Here is a 10,287-nt window from a genome sequence, read left to right as displayed (position 1 = left end):
TATGTATAAGGGGTGCGTGTGGGTATAATAGCTTCACCGTGAGATAAACTATATGGGGCTGGTCTCCAAATTTTTCCAGGGCTGCTTTTCAGTCCCAGTCCGGCCCTGCTTGCTGCCCTGGGGGATTTGGAGACTAACCCTGCTGCTTGCCCGCAACAGGGCTAAGTGAAAAAGAAAAAAAACACCTGCCTGGTGCCAAAGCTTCATATAGTCAAAAGATTCTTATAAGCAGTTCCCATATGATTTTAGAAAAGATGTACAAGTGTCCAGATATGCACTCAACATCCGTGCAGGAAGCTTGCAGGTCAGTTACTCACTTGCTGATTATAGGCAGTATGTATTATTTGCCCAGAATAAATCTAGAATAAAAAACGTAGCCTATAATTGAGAAACTATGGAAGTCACTCCACATTACTAGTAGAATGAAGTAACACAGAAACATAGAATTTGACAGCATATGAGAACTATTATATTTTGAGTATAAAGAAAACTGCTGTTTGTTCTTGTCAACACATAGACTGTAATTCCTTACAAACAGCAAAGACCAAGGTCACACAACAATGCACACAATATTCAGCACTCATTATAAAACAGTATTGATAAACGCAAAGTTCGGGAGATCTAGATTAAATTAATGAAAAAATGCTTCATTGAAAGAGAATTGTGAAACACAGGCATGTATTGCTTACATCTACAGTAAAATTAGGGCTTAATTATGAATTGTACAAGGTATTTATCAATACAAAGCAATACAACATTCAGTGTCTTCAGGGTCATAATGCAGGGATTGTCGTGTTATAAAACCTCTTCAAAAGATCATCTCAGTTTGGTTCCAGTTCTAACCTTGGGTTCGGTAAGTTTGAGGAAGAATATTACACTTAATGCAATGGGCATTCCATCCATTTTAGCTCCACATTTTCCTGATGTAAGACTCAAATGCTACTCGGTCTTTGCTGTGATCTTTGATTCGGTATATCCTTACCATATTAACCAGAGTCAGTGTGCTAGTGTGCAAGTGAGCCATGGATAACATAAATTGATGATAATTAATAATATCAACAAAAATAATAATAATAATAATTATAATCTTTGCCTTTTAACCAGGGTATCAGATGTGTTAAAAGGTTCATGCTTCAGTTCCTGAATGATAAAACGTTTTTATACTGCAAAATTGGTCAGATTTGATCATATGTCATGTAATCCATCATGGAAGCTATGTGCATATTATTCTACAGCATTATTAAACCCACACTGTTCCTAAACAAAAGACAACATCACGTATGGTTGATTTCAGTATAACAACAGTTTAAGCTTCACTAAATAACTACATATGTCATATCTAGATGTTTGGTGATTGACTCACATTAATGTTTGTCCATCTGCTCTCTGTTTTCCAAAAACAATGATCGCATCACAAGTTTGCTTTGAATAGAATCTCAAGGAAGTCCATGTCTTATCTGACAGCTAATGGAGATAAAATGTTATCCATTCCGTCAAACAACAAAACCTTCACCATGAAAAGTCAGATTTCCAGATTGGAAGGTGGGATTGAAAAGCAAAAATAAGCAGGTTTTTGCAGATATTCACTGTTGTATATTGTCTCACAATAGAATACATCTATATGTTGTACTATATATCATTATGATTTAATTTTAAATACATTTTACACCAAATACTGCATGTCTTTTTAATTCAAGGAACTATTTGTATATATCTTGACGATGCTTATAAAATACAGAAACATGTCCATGTCAGTGCTGGGGAGTGGGTTGGTAATGATTGCATAACTAATATACACGTTCATATAAACATATCTTTTTTTTTTAGATGTTTTAGGGTTTTAATGATGTTTGAAAAAGTCTTTAACTGTTTAGATACCAGTTTGAGACAGAATGCATCCCATGGTGTTACAATGTTTTGAAATCACTGTTCCGCCATATAACACTATTCAAACATCCCCATCTATCCACTAGATAGACATTTAAAAAGTGTCTTTATCAGCTTACCTTCATAAGAAAGCAGTTTGAACAGTAAACACAAGTTGCTTTATGGTTTTATTTTTTTTATTAAATCCAGCCAGTAAAACGTGATTAACCAGCTTCCTAAAATATTGAACATACAATTCCAGAGATAGTGACCTTTTCTTATGGCTCATATGAACTTCTAGAATAAGTCACTTTCCTTATCTTTTGAGTACAATGAAAACTGCTGTTTGTTCTTGTCATCACATAGACTGTAATTCCTTACAAACAGCAAAGATCAAGGTCACACGACAATGCACACAATATTCAGCAAGCTTTATAAAACAGTATTGGTAAATGGATATAAGACCTTACACAAGAAAAGTAAGTAATTAAAAATGATGCTTTTATTTAGCTTTGTGTGGCACTTTGTGTATTAAATGGGTGTTAAAACCCATTGCACCCCAAAAGACTACAGTATGCAGAGTTGAGTATTAAGTATTTTTATTGTTATTATTGACAATCCCATAACTGCATTGTCCATAGTTCTTTTGTGGCTGTGTTAACCTCCTACCAGCAGGTGGCGATCGCTATGTTCTCAGCCACAGTAACTGTAATTGGTACCATGGGAACACCTCCGTGGTTCAGATGAGAATCACAAAATAAATGTGTTGCACCAGAACAAGCTCCGTCTCTTTATTTAAAAAAATGCAACATTTGCATGTGATTATGAAAAAAAGTATCAAAACTTACATCTAAATGGAATAAATTATTCTTATTTATTGTTTTATTGAGCTCCATCATATTCTGTAGCGCTGTACAATGGGTAGACAGGACATAACATGTAGTATATTACATAAAAACTTACAAAGGAGGGTGTGGAGGTCCCTGCTCTAGCAAGCTTACAATCTAGAGAGACTTGGGGTGTTTAACACAAAAGGTAAAAAAACACTGTTAGGGATGGACCAGCCAGGCACTAGGAAAGGTGAGCTAAAGGAACATGGGAGGGTATTAACATGTATGCTAGATGTTGTTAGTTGCTACCCCTCCCTGGTAAATTAATTAGTCATATTAAAAAATGCATTTTTTAGGCTGGGCAATGTGATAGCAAAATAACATAGTATAGGATTGTACAAGGTACACTGGCTGCTGCCTACATGTAATTAATACAGCCTCATATTTCTCTTTTTTATGATCTTTTCCACCATAAATTACTGAAGATGCTAGGTGTTACTAGGTGTTGTGACCCCAGTGCCTGGTCCACCAGCGCATTGTCCCTGTAGGATTGTATAGCACCTAGGACAGGACATCTGGTATCCTTTTACGATACCCTACTTGGATGACTTTATGAAGGGATTGTTAGTTTATAACTGACATCTCTGAATATTGCTAGAAACATCTGTTTGTTTAAGAGTATGATGTGAATTTGGTACTTATGCTTTTATTTCCATCCAAAACCAACACAGGTTTTTATTGTATAAACCTTTCCATTGAGCTAAACTGCTTGTTTTTACAACACATCTTTGCCTTTTTACTTTACTTTATTTTAAGACGGCTGTTTTAAAACAGGAGAAGAGAAAATTGCATTTTAATACATATTTCGTTAATAACATATGTGGAGGGCTAGTCAACCATTCTCTGTGACCCTAGATCCAAATAATAAAGCTACCTAATTTCTTCCATTTACATAATGTAATTCCAAACCTTTGTTATTATTCTTTTATGTAGCTCCATCACAATCTGCAGCACTGTTGAGTAAGTAAATGGGAAAAAACAAGTAGTGCATCACGTAATAATTTGGGTTTATAGAAAAAAGCGAGAACAGTCTTGACCCAGATCAGTATGTCTCTTGCCGACTTAGTTTTAAAAGGCACCATGAGCAGCAGAGTATAGTTTGATAGTAGATAGTAGCTTGAAGCAGATAAGCAGAGTTAGCAAGATGTCTTGTTCATGTGCAGGAGATTCTCTTGTTAGTAAATTAAGCACAACCAGTACACAGAAATCACAATAACTGGATACAGACACAATTAGAAACAGTTAAAGAAAAGGAGCATAACTATAGAGGGACAGACATTAGAAATCAGATTACACATGGTAAACTGGATAGGTGAACCCACAAAGAAATTGACAAGCATCGGGAAGTCTAGAGCTCAAATTATTCTAGGTCAATTATATTTTGTAGACTAAATAAACAGCTGAATTTGTATTTGCTGATTAAAACAAGTTATATATTATATACCTACCTATTCTTTACATTACACTGTGAACAGGCGGCACTGCACTGTGAATGTCTAAGGCACACACAGCCTAAACGCTTGTAAATGAGCGCTAAACTACCCAGTACTAGGATGCCTAGAGCTCAATGCTGCCCCGTCCCCCTAAGGTCCCCCTTAGGTCCCACATCTGTTGTTCTAGGACTTTTGGTGACTATGCAAACCACTTAAAAAAAACAACCAGTAGGCTTATACAAGCTTGTGGCATCAAGCTCAAATTAGTTTGGCTAAAGTCCAACTCCTATATTTTCCTTTGCCAATAGATATTTGGACTTATCCGATTTAACACTTGGCTTGCACGCACTCCACTGTAGGAGAGTCAAGTTGATGTGAGTCGCAACCCAACAGTCCAAAGAGTGCCCTTTCTCTTCCTCTCTTTCAAGGAAAGGTGCCAATACAAAAATAAAGAAGGGACAAATGCATTAATAATCCAATCCACAGTAGATGTCCAATCTGTATGGGAGAGTTTTTACATACTCCCATGTCCAGTGGCCCCAAATGGATGGAGGATATGTCAACTATAATGAAACTAATGTAAGTAATAATGTTACTTACCAGCTCATGTAAAGTGTTACCCTGAAATATTTGGAATGTGTAAGATCATCAGTTAGTTATGCATACAGCATTCTACAGAGCAGCACTTTACATGTTCTGTTACAAACATGTAAAATGTAAATGTGTCCTGGAAAACATTGGCAAGATAGTTATGGTTTGAGTGAGCTCTATACCCCAGACACTTCATTATTTTACCTTCTATCCCACCGTATATGAGGTAGGGAAAGTGGAAGGCCATGGGTAACCAAGGGTTTTAATGTAATTTATTTAGTTAATTTTTTTGTGTGTGTATGAGGGGTATTTTTTGTCCTTAAACTTTTTTTTGTCAGAAGTTTCCAGGCTATGTCTGCGGAGATGCAGTTGAAGAAAGAAGATACCAGATTAAGGATTGAAGATTGGAGACAGAATGGAGAAGAGAGAAGGGAAGGGAGAAAATAGAAGAAAGAAGATGATGCTGAAGTGGTCAGCGGAAGTGGTCAGCAATGAGAGTGTGTGAGTGAGAGTGAAAAGAGATTGAATGTGGTCACGGGGCAATGGATTTTATTCCTGCATTAAAAATGCCCCCCATCTTTTAAAATGTTGCATTAGACAACACATCTCTGCAATTTAGACATATGGACTCTAGTACCCCAGTTAGTAGACATTTCCATAAATATAATTGTGGAGATATGAAATACTTTTGTATTTCTCTGTACCTAAAAATGAGATTAGGAATTAGAGGTGGTAACATTGATGCCATTCTTAACCGTAGGATTTTTATAGCTGGGACTAAATCCCCTTTGGTATGAAGGGATGAATTGCTTTATTGATTACTGATTTATTTATTTTAGTTTAGATTATTCTATGTTAATTTACTATTGAAAATAATATATTTTCCCTCCCTCCCTTGATATACGGTATATTATACAGACTATATATATTTCATATAGTGTATATTAATTGATGTATATCAGATATTATTATTATTACTTGATATTTGAGATAGCCTGTATTATAAATTGATATATATATATATTTGGTTAGAATCTGTGGTTAATATATTCTTTGGGTAATAATATCTTTGCTAAATATTAATTTGGATGATTATGCTATTTGCTCCAATCTTTAATTTATTTATTCAGTTTCTTTTTTGCACCCACCTTGTATTTGTTATTTATTTATATTTATTGGCGTTTCATGAATTTTGTTCATCATTTTACTTTATATGCTACACATGTAGACATTTTATTTATACTTGTTTGGCATATATGTTCCAATTTTCCAATGTTCCAATTCCAGTATCAATGAGGTCTCCATTTCCTATGTATATCTGACTGTGATCTTGCTATAATTGTTTCATGTGCAAGTAATCAAGTCTATTGTATCTTCTTAATGCGGTTGCGGCAGCACCTGATTGAGGGTTTCACAAAGTTATAGTCTCTACACGGGTAAGAGACTCACTAGTCGTTTGAGAGCTTTTTTGTCCTTGATGACCCCACCTGTAATTAGATACCTGTGTAATCTGGATAGAAGTTAGCCTTTGCTGGTTTGTGCAGCAAGTGAAATACAGGCAGGTAAACCTGCAACAGAATTCTCCCTATACATTATACACTAAGCAAAAGTGGAACAGAATATCAATCAGCAAAATCACCAAAAAATTTACAAAAACATATGAGGACACATAGCAGACACATGAGTTACAGCCCCATTGCTTTATCATAAATGTTAACTCTTACATTGCCTCCAATATACTAATGTAGTCTAATGTAGACCAATACACACAATTTGGCAAAGCTGCATTTTTTTATCCATACAAACTCAAATTGTATCTACCAACAACTCATTACAACAGTTCTGCATTTTTCCTCCAGAAAACAATGTCCTGAAAATACCATTATCTATGTTTAAAAGAAAAAACTGTATTATACAAGAAATAAAGTAAATACCCATGTGTAATGATACTTATGGTAGAATGCCTTCTTCGTCAGTAGCTTTTTATTTTTCACTCAGTTCTATAGGGATGACTATTTTATGAATTCAGATGATGTTAACACCTATGACAATGTATCAACTTAATGTAATTAAAACGTTGGCTAACTCCCCAGAGAAAGCAAGCTATATGGCTTCTAATACATCATGTTGATGCACTGACACTGGAGCTAATGTCAGCTTCATTCAATGGAGAATGGCAAAGAGCTGACAGGTTTAATTTTTAGATGGGGTTTTCTTTGTTGGAGAAAACTGAACTCCGCTGCTAATAATGGCATGATCAGAACCTCTTTCAATCTATGTTATCTTTCCACAATTTGTCTTTCATAATCTCGTTTGGTACCAAATGAATCATGATACACTTTGAAACGATTTTTTTACTCAGTAAAATGTATTATGCTGAATTAAGCTGAATATCAAATTATATTTTTACAACTTCTCCATTTTCTTCAATATAGAATTACCCCCAATTCCAAGAATTTCTGCATTCATTGTTTTATAAAACTCAATATTTGATTTGTTAAATAACATTATGTAGGTTTTCTTTAGTTTAATGAACTAAGAAATATAATACTTGGAAAAGGTCACAGATCCACATTAAGGTTAAGTTGAACTGAGCTCCTGGTCTTGTGGATATGATAGAACATTTAATACTTAAATAGTTAACTACTTTATAGACTACCATGTTATAGGTTTGCATTCATTTAGGAAGCAACTAGAATGAAGTTTGATGTCAATATGTTTGTTGTGATCTCTTAGTGTGTGTGTGTGTGTGTGTGTGTGTGTGTGTGTGTGTGTGTATATATATATATATATATATATATGTTACAGGTAGTTGGGATAGTTAAACATAAAGTCTGTATTTTCACTTCTGTTTCTTCTATTTCTGAGTTCATTAGACTTTGGTCTTATCACCAAATAAACCAATGAAATCTTCCTGTAGCTTGTACCATTCCATGAATTTCTATAACAATAAGACTACTTTGCAAACCTTGCATAGTTCCAAGTGTCTACTGATAAAGAAAAAGTTCAAATATTTCAATAGCTCAAAGATTCAAAGCCCCATCTTACTGGCATTGCACTACTATATTTTTGTCATTTTTTCCAGGTTATTTTTATCCATCCTGTCTACTGTTTTTGTACTAAAACTTCACTGTATGTTTTTGGAATTTGCCAGTAAAATTCACAATTTCTGTAAAATTGTGGTTCTATTAATTTGCATTCATTTTATTCCATGCTACATTCTGCAAAATGAGTGTATTTATAACCTCTGTAATCACTAGTCATTTAATTCATGAAATGACTTCCAATATTTCTAATATATGTAGACATGCGTTATATTTTTGGGGGTTTTACATGCTTTTAGTAGGTCCAACCATGCAGGTACGACTTTTCTTTTTTTTGTATTTATTGTGCTATAAGATAATACTTCAGTAGTACTCAATAGTTGGCTTTCCTGCATAGCACAAAATCTAAATGTCCCCAATCGCTTGGAATTTGGCAAGGTATAGTCCAAGCATTGTGGGAATTATAGTTCTTAAAAGCTGCCTGTTAGGCATCTGTGCTTTACTTTAACTCATGCAATCCAAATATTCATACCTTTCACTTTTACACATACTAGTCTGTTCATTCTCAATATATTTGTCCAAGAAAGCTGGGTTTAAATAGTCCAGTTACTTTTACAATAATTGTGAAGCAAAACATGCTAAGATAATTTCCCCCCAAAGGTCCCTATCTTAAAAAAGTATATTATTATTATTTGCATTAGTCATTGCTTGTCTTTAAATCTACAACATTTTGTACTTGCTAAAATCTTACCACTAACACTGAGGATGTTTTGTCCCTACTGATACATTCCCCAGGGAATCCACAAATGGTGTTATATTATTCAGACAGTGTAGCTTTTTAGCACTCTGTTGAATTGTCTATAATTTATTAATGTTTTCAATTAGATTGCACTGCCTATCGGCAATATCTTCGGGTCACTGGACCTAATAGAGTGCTTCCTGCCATTTAATTTTGCTGTGGATTTATCAGAACTTTAAAGCCAAAAAAGCATTTCATAGACAAATTCCCTTAGGTCTTGAAAAAGTGTGAATGTTGAATGCATGTTGTCTCATAAACTTAAAAAGAGATGTGATACTGTTCCTTTGACAATAAATCCCTAGATACATTTGAAAACATGGTTAACCTGGAGGTCAACTAACTGTGGAACATTAATTTTCGTGAAAAGAAGTAAGCTCTCAGTTTGTGTTAAGATTTGACAACAAACATCTTTGAAAGGTGGATGTAAGGGAAGGGTTTTGTCATTCTAGATTAACAAGTGGACAAGGCCACTTTACAATTAAATACTGAATTGCATATATTTTGTTAAAATAAAACCACTTCCAACTGAGGAATGACTTAAGGATATCACTACGCAAGAACCATTGTTTATTTTAAAAACACAGGGAACATGGGACCCAGTCGGCTCTTTGCCACACCAAAATATGTTCTATTGGGTGGATCCGGGGTGGAGGCCAATAATAAAGGCAGCAGCATACCCTGGTCGTAGGCATTAAGAGGTATGCCCTGAGTAAGTCCAGATTTACCTCTTTATTCCCTTAACTTCAATGTGTGCAGGTTCAGCAGGGTCATGTAACACCATGTTGTGTGTTCTTTTGGTAGTAGTGTGGCACCTCACACTCCATGCTAAGTGAGTTATGTGTGACTGTGTGTCTGGGTACGTTAGTGTGGGTTTCTATGTGTGTCGTAGTATGTGTATATGTGTGGGTATATAAGGTTTGTGTCTGGGTACGTTATTGTGTGTCTGGATACGTTATTGTGTGTCTGGATATGCTAATGTGAGTGTGTCTGGGTATATTAGTATGGGTCTGGGTATGTTATTTTGTGTGTTTGTTAGTGTGTGTCTGTGTTTGAGTATGTATGCTATGTGTGTGTGTATCTGGGTATGTTAGTGTTTGTCTGTTTATGTGTGTGTTTGGCTATGTTAGTGTCAGTGTCAGGGGCCCCCTGTTGCCCTCCTGCTGAATTTGGAATAAAGTCGCAATGCTGTTAGCAATCACACTCCTATCATGCCAAGTCAGCCAGTACATGCTGAAACCTAGCTAGCTGCCCCCCTTGTGTATTGATGCTGCCAGCAGTATGGGGTCTGCACATCACTTACAGCCAACCTGTACCAACATGTACTGCCTGAGCTGGCATGATAGGAGTGTGATTGCTAACAGCAATCACAGTCCCATCATGCCTAGGTTCCAGCATTTACTGGTTGGATGTGTAAGTGCTGGAACCTAGGCATGATGGGACTTTGATTGAAGGTAGCAATCACACTCCTATCATGCCAAGTCAGCCAGTACATGCTGAAACCTAGCTAGCTGCCCCCCTTGTGTATTGATGCTGCCAGCAGTATGGGGTCTACACATCACTTACAGCCACCCTGTACCAGCATGTACTGGCTGACCTGGCATGATAGGAGTGTGATTGCTAACATCAAGCACAGTCCCATCATGCCTAGGTACCAGCATTTACTG

This window comes from Sceloporus occidentalis, unplaced genomic scaffold, assembly GCF_023333645.1.
Source record: "Sceloporus occidentalis isolate IW3139 unplaced genomic scaffold, rSceOcc1.0.p SCAF_56, whole genome shotgun sequence".
NCBI classification, from domain to species: domain Eukaryota; kingdom Metazoa; phylum Chordata; class Lepidosauria; order Squamata; family Phrynosomatidae; genus Sceloporus; species Sceloporus occidentalis.
This window is presented reverse-complemented; position numbering follows the sequence as displayed.